This window comes from Acanthisitta chloris, unplaced genomic scaffold (assembly GCF_000695815.1).
Source record: "Acanthisitta chloris isolate BGI_N310 unplaced genomic scaffold, ASM69581v1 scaffold12795, whole genome shotgun sequence".
NCBI lineage: Eukaryota > Metazoa > Chordata > Aves > Passeriformes > Acanthisittidae > Acanthisitta > Acanthisitta chloris.
In genome coordinates, this window is record NW_008675408.1 from 15281 (window position 1) to 22920 (window position 7640).

Genomic DNA, 7640 nt, shown 5'->3' on the forward strand with positions numbered 1-7640 from the left:
TTCATGCTTCAGGGCCCTGGGCCTCCTTGGCTGTGCAAGAGCAGAGCAGCTGTACCAGTCCTCCCAGTTACTCCAGCAGCTCCCGGCAGTATCAGTTCAATTGCACTTGAGATATATGACTCATTTACACTTAAGCACAAAGTCTGGTATATTTTGAAAGGCTCAGATTTAATGCATGTGCAGTCTACCTTCAGGTCAGACATCTCTTGGGAGAAGCATGTTCTTTCATATATTGTTTCTAGGCTAGGAAATACCAGGTAGGAATATAGGAGCTCTGAGTATGGTTAAAAGGGACAAGTAAAGATACCCCTGTAACAGGGAAGTGGCATCAGCTTTTCAGAAGTAAAGGTAGATAACATTATTCTTATGGATCTTTTAATCTCAATGCGCTGTCAAGCTGGACTGTGATCCCAGGACCATTTTTTCAGAATTATTCCATTTCTCTGCATTATGGGACAAAATAACCAAGGAGGATTTGCAAAAAAAAACCAAACCCAAACTTAACCAACTTGAATATCAGAGTACCAAAATCAAGCACTTCCAAGTGATAATTTAGTCTTCGTAAGTGAAGTTCAACTATCACATAATACCAGCTCTATAAAATAGTACTGACATTCCTCGTGATCATTTAGGAGCACTAACCACATCTGGAAAAATCCCTCACTGCAAAGTTTTCTAAAGTATTGGGTGACTAGGTAGGATCTTCTCTTATGTGAGATCAATGAACCACCAAAACCAGCTGGTGCTGACACAAACATCTTTTTAATCATGGAGGCCTGACACACAAAAACATTTCTCTTCAGCCAATGTGGTGGGCCAAGTGTTTAAGATACAAGATTTGCCTAGGTACTTGGAGCTGAAATGGAAGCAAGACCAGTGAAACATTCAATCTTTTTGCAGCATTTTAGTGTCTCTTTTACAGACTTTCTCTTTTTTATGCTTTTTTTTTGTTTTTCAATTCAGCAAATTCAGCGCAGAAGAGAGGCTTGAATGTTTTCCATTGGATTTTTTCCTCAAAATAAGAAACAGTAGCTTGAAGAAAGCACTGAAGATTATTGAAAGAGTCATACCAAGACATTCTTTTCTTAATAGAAAATGTTCCATAGGTACACTATGAACAGGCAATATTGAACATAAATAATATATAAACAAACAAAATATCCTCAAAATCCCAGTAATGGGAAACTGATCACAGCTCTATTCAAGTTAGTGGGAAGTTTACCAGATGTTGCCAGGGATATGCAGATTTCATCTGCGTCATAAGGAGTCAGTCCTGAACTACAAAAGATAATGAACTAAACACTCTGGACATGAGGAATGACAAATGAAAATCAGGGAAATCCATACACTGTTTGGTGCCATGTCTACAGGTGTTATTCTAGAAATAGGTCAGTGATAGGAAGGCTGATTCAAGCCAACTGTGATCACTAAAAGCCAGTGCCAGGTCAGCAGCAACAGCTGATAATTGACAACACTGTTTGTAATCTGTGTTGTTTGCCCCTTTGAGGTGTCTTCTTCCAGTCAGTATCAGTATATTTGAAGAGCTTGCAGAGAGATGCTAAAAATAAGGACAGAAGCACTTTGCACACATCAGGCAGCTCTTTAAAAATCAATCCCCAAGAGCATTCAATAGCTATACATGCTACACAGTCCCATAGTCTTCTTCACCTGTGTAATTCAAGTTGCTCCAAACAGAGCTGCACCACTAGTAATGCATATGGTATGTGAACCTGGAAAATTTTGAAATATTTGAACTGCTATTCTCTGATAATATTTAGATTAAAAACCCTTGGAGGTATGGACAATATCTTTATGTGGTGCCTAGAAAACCTTGGGAGGGAGTGAAGATTGAGGCTATGACAACTTCCCTGGGTCAATTTCAGTAAGAATTTCTGTTTCTGCTCTTCCTACATCTAAAGAGAGTGACTCAGACTATACTGGGAAAAAAAATAGAAGCAAAATTGGTTATCCATGGTCCTTTTCCATATATAGGTAGGATACTATTATGACGTAAGTTCTGCTTATGACCTGTGACAATTACAACATAAGTTCCTACTAAAGTGAGTAAAGAGTTATAAAATAGAGTGGCTGCATGGCACCAGGATTATCCACAGAAGCTGTGTCCGCATGGTACTTTTTCTTTCCCAGGGCCCTGTAAATTTGGAGCTAAGCCAGAAGTAGCTGTTACCTCTTTGCACTGGATCCACAATGCTGGTGAGAGCAGAGAAAGCCTTGGACCTTCTTTGTGCTGCAGCTCTGGTGTAGGCAGATTCCATGTCGGACTGAGGTTGTGTGCCAGGTAACTTGTTCAGTATCCAAAAAACCTTCAGCTTGCACACTCAGCCTCCCTAGTTTGATGCTGTGAAAGTGGGGTGCTGTTCCATGTTACAGAGGCTGGAACAGCCTTACAAACTCCTCCATGCATGCTGCATATGTCTCATGAAGAGGGCCTTGCTGAAGGGGTGCAGCAGTTATTTGCAGCCCCAGGTTAATGGGAGCTCAGAACACCCTATGGAGCAGTGAGGGCTTCTTAGCCCTCAGCATTTCAATTTAATACAGAGAGCTCCAAGAATTGTTCCAATAAATCCAGATGCTTGCAATCTCTTTTCACCCTAGTACCTCCTCCTTGAGACCATGTCTTCTTCTGCGCCAGCAGTGTGGAAATACAGCTTTTGAAGTCACATCAGTTGTTCTAGTGATTTCATAATTGTTGCAGAAGTGGTAATCCCATCTCTTACAGATGATGAAATGTTTGAGTGGGACTATATGCTTGGGAGGATTACAACATTCAAGAAATTTAGTAAGCCACAGATTTTCTAAAGCCCTTCAGTTTTATCTGTGCCTTCCTCTATCTAGTTCAGATGACAATGTGCTTTTAGGTTTGGCTGGGCGAGTTACTGAAGTGTGATCCATTGACATATCTATGTCCTGTCTAAGTGTCCCCTGTTCTGAGTTTTCACATGGTACATTGCACTACAGAGACTGTAGAATATTAGGAGTTGAAAGGGACCCATGAGTATCATCAAGTATTTCTCTTGGCCCTGCACAGGACATCCCCAAGAATCACACCATGTGCCTGAGAGCATTGTCCAAATTCTTCTTGAACTCTGTCAGCCTTGGTGCTGTGAACACTTCCCTAGGTAGCTTGTTCCAGTGCCCAGTTACTCTCTGAATGAAGAACCTTTTTCTAATATCTAACCTAACTCCTCTGACACAACTTCAGGCCATTCCCTGGGGTCCTGTCACTGGTTGCCATTACCTGCCCCTCCACTTCTCCTTATGAGGAAGTTATATACAGTGATGATGTCTCCACTTAGCCTTCTCTTCTACACTTCCCTAGGTAGCTTGTTCCAGTGCCCAGTTACTCTCTGAATGAAGAACCTTTTTCTAATATCTAACCTAACTCCTCTGACACAACTTCAGGCCATTCCCTGGGGTCCTGTCACTGGTTGCCATTACCTGCCCCTCCACTTCTCCTTATGAGGAAGTTATATACAGTGATGATGTCTCCACTTAGCCTTCTCTTCTCCAGGCTGAACAGACCAAAAGACCTCAGCCTCTTCCCATATGGCTTCCCCTCAAGTCACTTCACGATCTTCACTGCCCTCCTTTGGACACTCTCTAATAGCTTTATACCTTTATTGTATTGTGGTACTCAAAACTGTACAAAATATTCAACGTGAGGCTATACCAATGCAGAGCAGACTGGGACAGTCACCTCCCTCAACCAGCTGGCAATGCCTCGCCTGATGCACCCTAGTTGTTTGGATATTATTTACATGGACCTGTGTATACAATTGGTTAGATCCATGCTCCCATATCTAGGCACTGTCATTATGATTAAAGGGGAAGCAAGGCTCCAAATGGTGGAGCTAGCTACCCATATTTTTTTGCCTGATCTGAGTTATGTCATGACTAAATCAAGAAAATTCCTTCACACCAAGATATTTTCTCTGGTAACTACAGCAATTTTACTCAACAATATACATTTCCAGTCAATGGAAGACATTTGCTCCTAGATGGATGCAGCTGCCATAAAGAAACAATGACACATGAAGGTCCAAGAGAAAACATTTAATTCTAACAGAACATGCCCAGGAAATACCAATCAATTCATATAGTAACTGATCATCTTCACTCTTAAAAACTCAAGCTAACAGCTGTGCCCTGTCTCTTCTTCCAGAAATGAGTCCAGATTCCTTTTGACCTGGTGTACACTATTCATTTCTATTGTAGATTTTGGCAGTTTGCTTCATACTTTTAATTATACCCTCTGAGCAATGAAAGTCATCCTGAATAGTTTACAGCCCGTGCCTCATATGCAAGCTGTAACCTCTTTCTTTGGAATTAGCAACAAGTCACACAAACTTTTATTTGAAACAATCCATTCCTTTTCTGGTGTATACTGTACTGTATTTCCTGCAAATTCCTATCTATTCCAGCTGCAGTAGAACTTTAGTCTCCATTGGCTTGAACACAATGCAGACATTTACTCCATGTATCCTTGATTTGTAAAGCCTGAAGCAGCAATTGCATTGTCTAGCCTAACTTCCTGTAAAATTAAGGCCATAAAATTTCATTTATCTATTTGCAATGTGAGGCCTAATACATTGCACTGACTTGAATGCATATTCTTCTATTTTCACTAGAAGTTTATATGAAATACAGCAGTCATGATTGCATTCCTCAGCTTCCATATTCCCTATAGAGGCCTGTAATCGAATCCACAAGGTATTAGGCATTGAAGAATCAGATCAAAATGGTCAAATGGTTGCAATCTTTCCTGATCAGTTTTCATGTATCCCTATGGGGTCACAACAACCCTGTGCAATGCTACAGGCTGGGGACGGACTGCCTGGAAAGCAGCCTGTCAGAAAGGGACCTGGGGGTTCTGGTCAACAGATGGCTGCACATGAGCCAGCAGTGTGCCCAGTTGACCAAGAAGGCCAATGGCATCCTGGCTTATCTCAGAAATAGTGTGGCCAGCAGGACCAGGGAAGTGATCATCACCCTGTACTCGGCACTAATGACAATGCACTTTGCGTCCAGTGCTCAGTTTTGGGCCCCTCACTACAAGAAAGACACTGAGGAACTGGAGTGTGTCCAGAGAAGGGCAACAAAACAAGTGAAGGGTCTGGACCACAAGTCTTGCAAAGAATGGCTAGGGGAGCTGGGGCTGTTTAGCCTGAAGAAAACAGAGGCACAGAGGAGACCTTATTGCTTTCTACATCTGCCTGAAAGGAGGATGTAGTGAGATGGGGGTCAGTCTCTTCTCTCAAGTAATCAGCAATAGGACAAGACAAAATGTCCTCAAGTTGCACCAAGGGAAGTTTAGATTGGATAGTAGGAAAAATTTCTTCACTGAAAGAATTGGAACAACTGCTCAGGGAAGTGGTTGAGTCACCAACCCTGAAGGTATATAAAAGACTTGCAGATATGGCACTTGGGCACATGGTTTAGTGATGGACTTGGCAGCTCTGGGTAAACATTTGGGCTTGATGATCTTAAAGGTGTTTTCCAACCCAGATGATTCTATGATTCTGTGTTTCCGTGATTCTATGCACGGTGATTAATTTTCTCATTTCAAGTTTCAGCATGGTTTTACTGCAATCTGTATATACTTTTCTGGAGTAGAAAATTATATAGATTCATGATAAATATTACTATTACACTGTTTATGGAGCTTGGAAGGGATCTTGCTAAACCTTATCATTACTATTATACTGTTTATGGGGCTTGGAAGGGATCTTGCTAAACCTTATTTTTGATAAAAAATTATTTTAGATGGAGTTTATTTTTCTGGTTTTTTGGTTAAGCAAATTGCTGTATATTGATGAAAATATTCACCTTCAGATGGCAGAAAGTATATGAAAAGATTCGTTTGAAATGCTTCCAAAATGGGGAAAGATACATTAGAGTTGCTTTTGAAGAGAAGGTTCACGTCTTTCATCTGAGACCTTGCACTATGAACAGCATCTGCAAGGGTGGCAGTTCTTGGGCTGACATTATGGACTTCGTCAGACATTTCAGACTAGCTTTTGAAAAGTTGTCTCAGTGTGAGATATCTTTTCCTAAAAATGCAGAGCCAGTTTATGCTGAAGGCAGAATAGAAGTACAAGAATGATCACTCCCTGCCCTGTATTTAGATCATAGTTCTCAAGTATCCAGAATGAGTGAGAGAAACAAGTCATAGAAAAACAGTCAAAAGCAGATTCTTGAAGAATTTGGTATTTTTGCAATATTTGCTGTAGAATTAGAACATAAAATAGTCTTCATCCTCCTCTATTTCCCACTCCTGCACTATATGTCCTACTTTTGCCTAAAAATGAATGCTTAGATATCTGTTGAAGTTTGATTTTAAAAGCCGCTTCCATTTATATAGTTTTCAATGCTTGAGAAAGTTGGCCCAACAAGCTGGAACTCTGGAGGTTATTTCCAGCACAATTTAATGGCACAAAGAACTACTTAAGTCTGCAAGAGAAGTAAATACACTATTCCAGCTGAGTGACTAAGAGGGCTCATTGGTATGATCAAGTGAGTGAATTGCACAAGCCAATTCTATATCTGAAAGTCATGCTTGTTCTAATTTATTTAGGAGCTTAGAGTAAGTAGGCAGCATTTTGGTATTGATTGAAGCATAACAATCCTTACAACTGTCTATCCAAAGCTGTAATAATCTGATGCAGGAGTGACTTAGTCATGCAATATTGGAACATTTTCTTTCCTCGAGAAAGCATCAAATACAACATAATTATTCATAAAGATTTTATAGAATGACCATTTGCAATCCTGTTATTATTATTCTTCTTTTCTAGTATTGATATGAACTGGTTACCCCAAACTATCATGTGATTAAAAGAGAAATGTAAAGAATCAAACAGTATTAAATGATTATAGACTGACTCTTGCCCTCTACCCTACTTGTTGTAAGCTCTGTTGTGCAACAGAGTGTAGTGACATAAAAAGGCTATAGGCCCTTTTTATCTTTTTGGAAGAAGTTATAGTGTATTCAAAAGATTTTTGGTATGTGTGTTACTTTATCTTCATTATAAAAACAACATGGATGTGGGCTCTGGGGGAATTTATAGTCTCTCCATGACACAATTAAATTACAAATGTCTCATTAGAGACTGCCAGTGTACCTCAGATAATGACTCTAAAGTATTCATCTCAAAGCTTATTTCCAGATTGTTTTTCTTTTGAACTTGCTGTACTTGAGGATTGTATTAACTTTTATGAATATGTTTTTAAGGGGCACTGTCCTTTAAGGCACACCATAAATATTGGTATGCTTGGAGTAATAGTTGCAAAGAGTCCAGAGAGCAGAATAAGGAGAGAGACTGCAAGAGGGAAGCATAAACTAAGCCCAGTTGCAAAACCTTTATTAAAGCACATCCTGAAGAGAAAGACATTTTGAATACACAGGTACTTTGTCCATTGCAAACTACAATTAAACCATAACTTCAGATGATGAAACAACTACAAGAAGAGAATATATTTGCTGTGATTTACTTAGCAAAGTAAATTTGACAACAGTAATTTCCACTACCAACCAAGCTTTACAAAGTAGCCCTTTGGTGAACGTTTTCTTATATTTTGGCTTTTTATCTTTGACACCAATAATACACTTGATTACTGGA